Here is a 12,910-nt window from a genome sequence, read left to right on the forward strand (position 1 = left end):
TTGGAGTAATTTATTACCCCCTATTCTCCGTCCCTCTTTTCTTCCTCCTCTAGGGTGTATTTATAGGCTTTGGAATGCCTAGAGGCCCTCAAAATTAGCCTTTTTCGAATTGGACTCAACTTGGGATATTACTCCAGGCCATGTGCTATACCCATGTGAGTCGTGATTCGATTCTGCCAGATTGACACGGCCGTGTGGTCTGCCCGTGTGAGGAGGTCCAGGCCGTGTTGATTTCATACGTTGGCCTATTTTCTCTATTTTTGGCCCGTTTCTCGTTCCTTTCGCTCTCCTATGCTCTCCTAAGTATAAAACATGAAATTAAAGCATTAGAAGCATCGAATTCACCAATTCTAATGAAAAATCATCCATAAAATGCGTTAAACATGGGTAAAAATATGTATAAATTACGGTTTATCAAATACCCCCACACTTAAGCATTTGCTTGTCCTCAAGCAAAATTCTCAACTCATAATCAAAATAAATTCTTCTCAACTTATAATTTCTATCGATAATATCTCAGAATAATCCATAGGTAATTATACATTTAGAATTCAACTAAAAAGAACATAAAAGTTTCAAACATTCCAAGTTGAGTATTTAATCATGCAAACATAGGTGTTTCTCTGCATCTAAGTAATTACCTTTGATTCAGAATATCACAGAGTTTCACATCCTCACTAAAGATTCACTCAAATCACTCAAGGTGTTTAAGGACAATAAATGAAGCATTCAATAGTCAATAATGAAAAGTCATTACCATAGGCTTGAATGAAAATCAAATCTCCACCACCATAATTTAAGATGATACATCAATCAAAAGGTCTTTAGAGGTTTGTAGTGAGGCTTGGTTAGAGGGGTGCGGTCACAAGCTGAAAGAAAGGGTTAGAATCGAGATTGAATTGAAAAATTGCCTAACTAGAAAAAGAGTTAATCTTTACTTACGTACAACAGAGCTTCTTCTCAGAATATGAAATTACAGATATGTATACATAGTTTTTTTTTAAGATTAAGTTAAAATAATATAGACTAACTATTAAGAACAAAACATAGCTAGGCAATCCATTCAACTCAAATCTCGACAAAAATAGGGATTAATTTAGGGGATTTCAACAATAATGGGTTAAAGGTTAATATTAAGGGTAATACAAGAAATGGCTTGTTAGGCTCAAGGGGGTTTACTAAGGGTTAATTGTGGAGGTAGGCTTTTAATGGCATGAGTGGGTTAATCCTAAGTGCCTTAATCATTTTGACATATCAAACCAATTGGTGTCGTCTCGACATGCATAATCAAGCAAGTTCTAGAATAACAGTTCAATACTGACGCACTCAAAGCAATAATAAAAGTGAGCATGAAAGGATTAATAGATGCTCAAAAGGCTTAAAAATCTCACAAAAATTATGGCTTTTTGATGTTTAGACTCGTGAATTTCAATTCAAAGTAATACCTAAACTTGGGGAAACAACCTATAATTTTAAATTCTTAAAAATCAACTCATCATGCCTGATTCTCTAATGTCTTAAAGTAATCCCTATGTATTAATTCAAGATATATCAATCAAAATCATAAATCAATTAAAATTTATCCTAAATATGATATGAGAGTTTTTCAAGAGAACAATATGGTTATTCAGGGATTTTTCTGATAATGAATGAATGCCCCCACACACTTAAGATGTACATTACCCTCAATGTACCAAGATAGATATTAGACTATAAAAATAAGATAGGGAGAGAAGTGAAACTTCCTGTATGATGAATTCCTTGAACTAGAGTTTTGGAGTGTGATCGGTTCGAGAGTGGAGGAGGATACTCCGGCGATCGTAGAGGTTCATTAGGCCATAAGTCCTGTGCCAAAAGAATATTAAATCTAGTGGTAGCTATGGTCGCGGTCGAGTAGGACATGGCAGTCGTGGAGAACCTTTCCCTGTGGAGTTTTAGTTCCTATATGATGATAAGCTTAAGAGCTCTATATAACTGTGATAAAATCAGGAACTTTTTAAGGAATATTAGGAAGAATAATTACTCATAAAGAAAAACCACAATTTATAATAAAATTCTAAATCTGCTAAAAAATAAAAATAAAAAGTAGTTTGAATAAAAATTAAAAACATAAAATAATAAAATAAATATTTCTAAACATTTTCATTGCTGGATGGTTCGCGAGGTGGGACTGGCGATGAGATGTGGAGGTGCTGACAAATCTGCTGTAGAGTAGCATCAATGTTGTCAAATCGTTGAAAACACTGATGCTCGAATCGGGTGAGGCACTCAGAGATGTCAACATATGAAACCGCTGCATGAACTGGACGAGAGGGTGGTGGTGGCTGAGTCGGTGGGCCCTCGTGCTATGGGGAGACATCATCAGGAATGTCCTCGTAGGCCTCCTCCTAAGGAAATTGTGCGAGACGATACTGGGGAGGGTAGGTTCCTCAGTGCCTCTCGATCATCCTCATGCTAAGCATGCTCGAGATGCCTAATGGAGACATCTGGCTGATGAGGGTGAGGGATGATTTTTGGGCCGCGGTGTTGAGGAGACTGAAGTGTCACGCCAGCCTAGTCACGTAGGGGCCAATAGAGATGACCCCCTTCTGATGCCGCTTCGTCTGGTGTTGAATCGCAAGGGCGATGAAGTAGGCAAGGTCGATGACGTGCCCTTGCGACATGCACCATAAGAAGTAGACATCGTGGGTGTTGACGACGTCAGTGCTCTCTCGCCTCCCTGTAATCGTGTGAGCTAAATAGCGTGTAAATATCTCAGGGATGGTGGGAGAACTGATGCCTTGGAGTGGCTAGGATTGTAAGAGGCCGTGATAGGGGCCAATGATGGAACGTTGAGCATAGTTTCATCGAGAGCTCAAGGTATGTCAGCTCGATAATCCCGAAGAATAGCTCTCAAGGGTCGGTGGTTAGGAGAGCCCGAATCACGTCAGCCATCTAAACTTGTTCTATGGCAGCCCAGTCGATGCAGTGGCCTACTGCTAAAGGTCAGGCCTGAAGTATTTGGAAGAGCTCTTCTTGGGGCCCTCGTGGAAACTATAGGGGAAGGTGACGAATTTCCGTGATTGGACCCACGGAAGATGACGCTGCCTTCCTCTTCTTCGAGGCTGGTACGGCGATTTTCTTTCCTCTTGAAGATGAAATTGAAAGCCTGTAATATAAAGAATAATAATAATAGGTAAACATATTCAAAAGGGAAGTAAACTATTTCATCCAAGACTACTAATATGAAGCAAACTCAACCACAATAATAATGAGAATGAGAATAGAAATGTAATGGGTATAAGGTTTTCCTAGTCTCAATTTAACATAAATTGTATGGTAACTAACCTAGGAATGCAATTTAAATGATAGACATTGGCATGATAATAGCATGAAAAATAAGCATAGTAATGTCATGGATATGAGGTGTGTCTAACAACTTGATTTAATTCGAAATGTATAATAAAGAACCTAAAAATGCAAAATGATAAAGTAATGAACAAAAATGAAAACTAGTTCAAAAGTAATGGAGATTATTGTAATAATAAGCATTAATAATATGTACACTAGAAGTGAAAGGAGTAAACAAACGCTAAGGGAGAGAGATTAAGCTTTAAAAACGAAGTTAGAGGTAGCGCACGGGTGTGGCAGGGGGCCATGTGGAGTTGCAGCGGCTAGGGCTAGGGTTTTTGAATGGAGAAGAAAGTGAATAGTGCAGGGTATTTGTAACAGCCCGATTTTAGGCCTAGTCAGGACAGTGGTTTCAGGACCACTATTCCGAGGCAGGAGAAAATTATTTTAGTATTATTTTATGTGTTATAATATAATTTTATAAGTGCATGTAAATTTTGGTAAGTTAATTTTAGCGATTTCTAGTCCAATTTCGAAAAAGGACTAAATCGCATACAAGGTAAAAGTTATGTTTTGATGCCTAAGGTGTTAAATTGCTTTTTTTATTAAATTGAGGGACTTTAAAGTGAAATTAGACCCCTAAATTAAGCCTGACCGGTCATGGGGGACAAAAATTGTTGAAAAGTCAAAATTAGGTGAAGTTGGTCACCAATTTTGACTAGTTTTATTTTAACAAATCAAAAAGAAAAAGTTATCATTTTTTCTCTTCTCCTCGACCGAAATATGCAGCAAAGAAAGGGATTTTTAAGCTTTGAAATATCAGCCACTTACATCCCTTGCTAGTAAGTGATTTTTAATGTCTTTCTTGATGATTTTTACATTTTTGGAACCCCTAAAGCATGAGCTTTCATATGAGGGGTCTAGTTTGCAAAATGATGAAGAGTCTAGGGTTTTTACATGAGAGTAAATATGTTGTTTTCTGTGTTTTTATGGAAGATTATGAGTCCTATTTGTTTAATAAACAACTTTTGTGAAAGAAATTGCATGAAAACACCTTAAAAAGGGCTAGTTTGCCAAGTTGTAAGATAAGGTGTTAGTGTGTGTAATAATGATTTTTGTGAGTTGCCATAGTTATGAAAATGGTTTATCTAGGCTTAAGGAGTAAATAAATTGAATAAAAATCATTTTTTGAGCCTAGGGGTAATTTGGTAATTTTGGTAAAATAGAGGGGCAAAATTGTAAATTTTACCAAAGTGTGTCAATGGACTAATTTGATTAGTACATTGTTTTAATAAGCTAAATGTGATGTTTTAGATGTTGAAAATCAAGATTTGGGCTTAGAACGGAAAGAAATCGATTAAGGGATGATTACGTGGACCATAAAACCTTGTGTAAGACCATATCCAAAATATGGCAACGATATGTGGATCCATGTAAGACCATGTGAAAGACATGGCCTTGGGCATTCTATTCGGTGTATGATAATTCCGAACATCCTTTAGCGTCCCGAGTGTTCAAAGGGTAATGTAATAGATGATGTGATGAAAGTTCTAAGAAGAGCATGTTAAAGAAGGTATGATTATATATTTTATCTCGAGTTGGTATAGGTATGTACACTGAGCTTATGAGTAATACCTTGATATGTGATAATCTATGATGTATATAGTATTTGGTGAATACTATGGAAATGGCATGATTTGGAATAAGTCTTTGATATTTGATGACAATGAGATTATGGGTCCATGCTTATGATGCATAGCTATGTGTTCTTACCATGATAGATGATATGATGTTGTATTAATTTTGTGAATAATAATTGTGAATGAATAAATTAGCCTGGACAGTGCTGGGCTATTGCATTGGTGTAACTTTGAAAATACACCAAAAATATTAAAAAATGAGTTAGAAGCTAAATAAAATATGATAATAAATATTAATGAGTATAGTTTCTTATAAAAGAAACCTTGTAAGCAAAAGAATTTCCTATAATGAGATATTTGAAGTTACATGGGACAGAGTCAGAATGACTTCGAGATCCGCTACTCTGATTTTAGAAAATCATTATAAATTTTAAAAAAATGGTTATGAGTTATTATTTATATTCTTATAATCCTTAATGAGCCTAGTTTCAAGAGAAATAGACGAGAACATTATTTGAGTCCTGAGCTATGAGATAATTGAACTTTAATGTAGAAGGGTCTGAACTGTCAGACAGTGAATAAGGTGTAACTTTGAGGAATAAAATGTACTAATTGGAAAACCAAAAATTCTGTAAAATTTATGATAGAAAGGTATATGAATCTAGTTTCAATAAAAATTAAAGGAACTTAATTTGGAGTTTCGTAGCTCCAGTTATAAATAATTTAGTGACTGTTACTCAGGAAGACAACTTGTTGTGAACTTGAGAATTTGTTGTAAACATTGATAAAACATGTTAATGAGTTGATTATTGTTTTTATATGAACTTACTAAGCATAAAGCTTACCTCCCCTTTCTTTCTCATGTTCCCTAAGGTTTCCAGGTTAGCTCGGGTTGGAGGCCGTCAGAGATATGATCACACTGTCGAGTTAACGCTATTAGCGTAAGTAAATCCTAGTGTTCCGAGTCTATGGCATGTATAGGGTTTTAATGTTGAGTATGTGATATTATGATTTAGCCAAAGGTGTTGGCTTGTATTGATAAAGTGTTGTAGCCATGTGAATTGGTCTATGTTGGCTAATGATGTTGTCGGCCTAAATGTTTATTCATATATATGTATGATACTATCTCTTGTGATGTGGCTTATAGCATGTATGCCTAGAGATTGAAATGAGATTCATTAATGAGTTAGTAACTTATGCAAGATTAGATGATTGGTAAATAGTTAATAATGCCTCATGAATGGTTTGTGGAAACGATTATGCATGCTTACTGATGGACATGAGGTTTGTGATGTAATGATAGTCATAACTAGTATGTGGTAATGATGTGAGCAAATTCTATGATATTTATTGCATAAGAAATTGAATTGAGCATAACATGTTTGTAGATGTTTAAGAGCTCATTTTTGCCATGTTGTATGTTATTGGATAAGTATGTGTGCACATGTTGTGAGGGTGACAAATGGCTTGGAAAATAGCCTTGTAATTGTCCACACGGGTAGACACACGAGCGTGTGTCTAGACAGTGTGTGACATACGGTCTGCCCCCATGGGCGTGTTGTCCAACCGTGTGTCCCTTGCACCTAAGTTTTATTCAAGTTAGTATGCATGGTAGTAGTACACAGGCAAGAGACACGGCCATGTGTCTCAGCCGTATGAAGGACAGGTCATAGGACACGAGCGTGTGCCTTGGTCGTGTGGTTTTGGCAGAATGTCCAGGTTTTTAGACACAGGTTCGGGACACTAGCCTGTCCCTAGCACATGGGCGTGTGCTCTATAACCACACCAGTGTATGAAGCCTTGATGCAAGAGATTTTCTAAGTTTTTCATGAGTTCTCGGTTGGGTCTTGAGCCACCCCGGATGTATGTTTTGGGCCTCGTAGGCCCGTATATGGGACAGATTACGTGTGAAAAGAAAAGTTTTAAAATTGATCAAAATTTTACGGCTCGATTTTTATGTGATTGATTGAGTTTAAGTCAGGTAACACCTCAAACCCTGTCCCGGTGTTAGATACGGGTGAGGGGTGTTACAGTATTTATAGATTTTTGGGGCACACAGCCATGGCACACACCCGTGTTCCCCAATTTCAGCCTGTGTGATTCGCAAAATTCAAATTTGGGCACGTCTGACATTTAGTACATGTCAATATTCCTCGGGCGTGTCACACGATCGTGTCTAGCTTCATTTGCTTCTTCCACGGTCGTGTGTGCAAGCCCCACACCTGTGTTCATTATACAGGTTCGACCACGGGTGTTAGACACGGACGTGTCTAATGCCTGTGCTGTTTTAAAAAGTTCGTCCACGGTTCTTCCACACGGGCGTGTCGTACGCCCGTGTTGTTTTGGCAGGCTCAACCACAGCCATGTCGCACGGTCGTGGCATTTTATCGCAGCCCGTGTTGGGGAATTCTTTTTCCCTGTTTTCACACGGCCTTAGGCACTCTCGTGTGCTCGGTCGTGTCTCTGTGGAAACACCTATATTCAAGATTTCTATTAGTAGGTTAAGAGTTAAATACCAAAATTTAAAGAAATTAATAACGTTAGTGCTCGGATTGCCCCCGAGAAGCTCTTATTTATAGTCTAAGCTCGACTTACCTCTTCAATGAATGGTATGGTGGTTTGAGGAGTTTATACTCCTCATTCCTGCTATCAATCTCATCAGAATAAGGTTTTAATCAGGTTTTGTTTACCTTAAAAGTGCCGAACTTGGGATGACTCACCTCCACCGTACCGAATGGAAAAATACTGAGTACCATAAGAGGGATTTCCTCATTTAGTGTGGTAGTGACAATGTGGGGATCTGCGGCATCTAATAAGACCTTATCACCAACCTTAAGTTGATTTGGAGAGGTATCGAACTCCTTCTGGCGTAATTTTGGTTTATTATGTGTTTTTGGTTTATGTGCTCTCCATTCGTCTAGCTTCTCTATTCGTAGCCTTCGTTCTTCATGAATGTGTCCTCTATCATTGCTGGAACATGGCTCGTGAACTTCTTTGAAACTCAACTTCTGCAAAGTAGGTTGTGTCATATTGTTAGTTTTAATAGACTGGTGCGGACCATTACCTTCAATGTTCAATGTGATGCCAGAATTATGAGCTTGAAAGGTGATCTTTTCGTCTCCCACACGAAGTGTAAGCTCACCTATGCCAACATCAATAATTGTTTTAGCAGTTGCTAAAAAGGGCCTCCCTAAAATCACAGGGGTGTTATTATCCTCTTATATGTCTAGAACAATGAAGTCAACGGGAAATATGAACTTATCTACTTTCACTAGTACATCTTCAATAATACCCCTAGGAAATTTTATAGTTTTATCTGCCAATTGAATGCTCATCCTAGTTTGTTTAGGTTTCCCAAGACCTAGTTGCTTAAACATTTTGTAAGGCATGACATTAATACTAGCCCCTAAATCAGCTAATGCATGATTTATATCTAAACTACCAATTAAGTAAGAAATTGTAAAACTCCCTAGATCTTTCAATTTGCGGGGTAGCTTATTCTATAGAATTGCTGAGCAGACTGTGTTTAGCTCTACATGCAACGCTTCGTCCAACTTCCGCTTATTTACTAAAAGCTCTTTTAAAAATTTCATTACATTCGGCATCTGCGACAGAGCTTCAATAAACGGTAAGTTAATATGTAATTTTTTTAAAAGTTTAAGGAATTTACCAAATTGTTCGTCTGAGCGGTCTTTACTTGTCGCGTTAGGGTATGGGACACGAGGTTTATATTCTTCATTCACCGTTTTGTTATGACTTACCTCACTTTTACCTTTGCTCGCCATAGTTTCTTGCATCAATTTTGGCTCAAGCGCAATGAATCTTTCCTTATCTTGAGTACTAATTGCATTGAGGTGTTCCCTTGGGTTAGGTTCAGTATTACTTGGTAAGCTACCTTGTGGTTGTTCGAAGATTAGTTTGGATAGCTGACCTATCTGAGTTTTGAGTCCTTGGATCGATGCTTTTTGATTTTTAAGTGTTGTCTCGGTATTTTAAAAATGGGTTTCTAACACCGAGATGAATTTAGTGAGTATCTCCTTAAGGTTCTATTTCTTCTCTTGTTGATAAGGTGGTTGTTGAAAACCCTTAGGATTTTGTGGCTTTTGATTCCCTTGACCACCCCAGGAGAAATTTGGGTGGTTCCTCCAACCTGCATTATAAGTATTACTGTATGGGTTATTTTGAGATCTAAAGTTATTGTTACCCATATAATTGACTTGTTCCTCTTCGGTTGTAGGATTGAAGGATTGATATTCTGTATGCACACCTCCTCCACTTGAGTCACACCTCATTACTGGATGTACCTGCGTAGAACCAAGTAAACCATCAATCTTTTTATTGAGAAGTTCTACCTGATTTGACAACATAGTAATTGAGTCGACGTTATAAACGTCTGCTTTTTTTTTGGCTTAGTCCTCATGACTTGCCACTGATAGTTATTTAGTGACATTCCTTCAATGAATTCATAAGCCTCTTCAGGTGTTTTGTTGTTGATGGTTCCTCCAGCAGCTGCGTCAATCATTTGTCTTGTCGAGGGATTCACACTATTGTAGAACGTTTGAACTTGCAGCCATAGTGGTAACCCATGGTGAGGGCACCTTCACAATAGATCCTTGTATCTCTCTCATGCATCGTAAAGTGTTTCTAAGTCCATCTGTACAAAAGAAGAGATATCATTATGTAACTTAGCCTTTTTAGCCGACGAAAAATATTTTAGTAAAAATTTTTTGGTCATTTGTTCCCAAGTAGTGATAGACCCTCGTGGTAACAAGTTCAACCACTGTTTAGCTTTTTTTCTCAGTGGAAAAGGGAATAACTGAAGGCGAATGGCATCATCAGAAACGCCATTAATTTTGAAAGTGTCGCAAAACTCCAGAAAATTTGTGAAGTGAGTGTTGGGATCCTCATCTTGCAAACCATCAAACTGAACAAACTACTGTATCATCTGAATTGTGTTAGGTTTCAGTTTGAAATTATTCACAGCAATAGCAGGTCTAACTATACTTGACTCAGGTCCTATTAAATAAGGTTTAGCATAGTCATACATAGTACGTGGAGCGGGATTTTGATTAGCCGCAATTGCAGGAGGTAGCTGATTGCCTTGGTTTTCAGCCATCTCTTCGGTTGGGGGTTGAGTATCGTCTTCTTGCTCGTTCTCCATGTATCTTAAGCTTCGCCTTATTTCTCTTTGGGTTCTACGAACTGTGCGATCGATTTCTTCGTCAAAAAGTAATGGTCCTGACGGGTTTTTTCTAGTCATAAATTATAAAAACCTCCCAAGAGAAAGAAAGAGTGGGTTAATAAATAATAATAATATTAAATTGCAAGAAAAATAAATGGCTAAAGTAATAAAAATTAAGCGTTCCTAATATCTTAGTTCCCCGGCAACGGCGCCAAAAAAACTTGATCGCGAGGTTTCGTGATAGGTTTTAAATATTTATAATTACTCATTCTTGAACTAACTATTATCGCGATGTAGACAAGTGTACCTATCGAACAGTAGTATAGTTTTAGCAAGACCAGATTGTCGAACCCAAAGGAAATAAAAGTACTAGTAATGACTGTCTTTTTATTGTCTAGCCTAAGAATAAAGAAGTTTTTGTTTTAACTAACTAATTATCTAGATTAAGAACGTATAGAGAAAAGAATTAGGGAATTTCTTTTGGGAAAATCGATTGACTTGAGACAATACCTAAGGAAAAATCCACCTAGACCTTACTTGTTATTCTGGCTCTAAATTGGACAATTTATTCATTCAACTTGTTCCGTAAATATCCCTAAATTATGTTATTATCCTTATTCAAGACTAATAATGTCTAATCCCTAGATTGAATAACCGAGACTTTTCTCTAATTAACACTCTAGGGTTGCATTAACTCGATCTATGGATCCCCTTATTAGGTTTCACCCTAATCCGACAAAATCTTGTCACCCTATTTCTAGGCGCGCAATCAACTCCACTTAATTATGACAAATGTACTCTTAGATAGGGTCTATTCCTCCTCTGAATAAGAGCTTGTCTTGAATCAGTATCCTGGGATATTAAAATAAGAATTAAGAACACATAATTAAAAACAAGTTAAATATTTATCATACGATTCAAAAAATAATAACAAGATTCGTCTTAGGTTTCATTCCCTTTAGGTATTTAGGGGTTTTAGTTCATAATTAAATAAGAAAACATCTTAGAAGAATAAAGAATACAAAACATAAAGAAAATCCAAAACTCCAGAAGGGAAATTGAGGAGAGATCTTCAGTCTTGATGATGAATTCGGCTTCTAAGATGGATCAATCGGCTTCCTTGGAGTAATTCCTTACCCCCTATTCTCGTCCCCCGTTTCTTCCTCCTCTAGAGTGTATTTATAGGCTTTCGAATGCCTAAAGGCCCTCAAAATTAGCCTTTTCTGAATTGGACTCAACTTGGGCTCGGCAGGGACACGCCCGTGTGACACGCCCGTGTGTGATTACTTCAGGCCGTGTTCGAGGCTGTTAGAATGGCATGGGCGTGTGCTATACCCGTGTGAGTCGTGCTTCGATTCTGCCAGATTGACACGGCTGTGTGGTCTGCCCGTGTGAAGAGGTCCATGCTGTGTTGATTTCATACTTTGGCCTATTTTCTCCATGAAATTAAAGCATTAGGAGCATCGAATTCACCAATTCTAATGAAAAATCATCCATAAAATGCGTTAAACATGGGGTAAAAATATGTATAAATTACGGTTTATCATCGATTTAGGTAACGATGATAGGTAATGCATGTTATGATCTTAGAACGAAATGTGACACCCACAGTAAAATGAATAGAATCCAATGGACATATTCGTCAGATTCAAGCTAAAGAATAAGTGCAAGGAGATGATATTCTCAAATAAGATTTAGGTCAATTAGGGTTTACTCACTAAGTTCTATCGAACTTACCTCTATGTCTTCTTGTTACGTGTAAGCGGATTAAGGGCTACGTCAAGAGGGACGATGCCAGGTGTAACATCCCAAATTAGGGCCTAGTCGAAATAGTGGTTTTGGGACCACAAATTTGACATCAAAATATTTATTTTATGAATATTACGAGGCTTAGAATATGAGAATATGCATGTGTTAAAGTTTCATGAAGGAATTCTTTGAGTAAGTGCCTAATTGGAAAATTAGGGACTAAATTGAATAAATTGCAAAACTTGGATTCTAGAAGCAAATTTCATGAAATTGCTTTAGATTATAAAATAGAAGGTCTTGGGGAGCAATTTTCCCAATTTCTAAGTTTTTGGACAAAAATGGGCTTGCATGGATGAAATTTCAAAGAAAGGGATTAAGGGCATTTTGGTCATTTGGCATATTAATGAAATAAAATGGGAAAAAGAAGGCAAAAATCAGCCATTCTTCTCCCTTTTCCTGCCAAAATTCCTAAGCCACCATAGCTAGGGTTTCCAAGCTTTTCAAGCTCATTAGTAAGTGCTCCCAAGCCCCGTTTTTAATGTTCTTTGTAATTTTGAGATCCCGGTAGCTTACTCTCTCCATTTCTACCCATATTCATGCTATGGTTCATGTTTAAAAATACCCATGCATGATTTACTTGTATTTTGATGTTTTATGGAGGAATATGAAAGTTTGATGTGTGTTAAACAACTTTTCTTGGGTAATTTTCATGAAAAAAACCCTAAAGGGACCTTTTTGCAAAAGTTGTAAAATGTGTGGTAGAAATGTGAAAATAATGGAAAATGTGGGCTACCATAATAGGGAAAAGTGTTCGGCTAGGCTTGAGTAAGGTAGAAATTGCATGTGTTTCATTATACGAGCCTAGGGACTAAATTGTAAAAATGTGAAAGGTTAGGGGCAAAAGTCATTTGGACCGGGGGTGGAATTTAGGCTTGAAATGTATAATATGGAGTGTTAATGATCTATTTTTATTGTTATAAACCCCGAGGAACAAATTTCGGAGGTCGAT

General features: G+C 37.3%; 1 non-coding gene across 1 annotated transcript; it reads left to right on the forward strand.

Moving 5' to 3' along the window:
* Positions 1 to 9,550: 9,550 nt before the first annotated feature.
* On the forward strand, positions 9,551 to 9,656 carry LOC121209177 (small nucleolar RNA R71). The gene has a single exon (XR_005904294.1). It is a non-coding gene; the product is annotated as a small nucleolar RNA R71 (small nucleolar RNA).
* Positions 9,657 to 12,910: the final 3,254 nt, after the last annotated feature.

This window comes from Gossypium hirsutum, chromosome A10 (assembly GCF_007990345.1).
Source record: "Gossypium hirsutum isolate 1008001.06 chromosome A10, Gossypium_hirsutum_v2.1, whole genome shotgun sequence".
Taxonomy (NCBI): domain Eukaryota; kingdom Viridiplantae; phylum Streptophyta; class Magnoliopsida; order Malvales; family Malvaceae; genus Gossypium; species Gossypium hirsutum.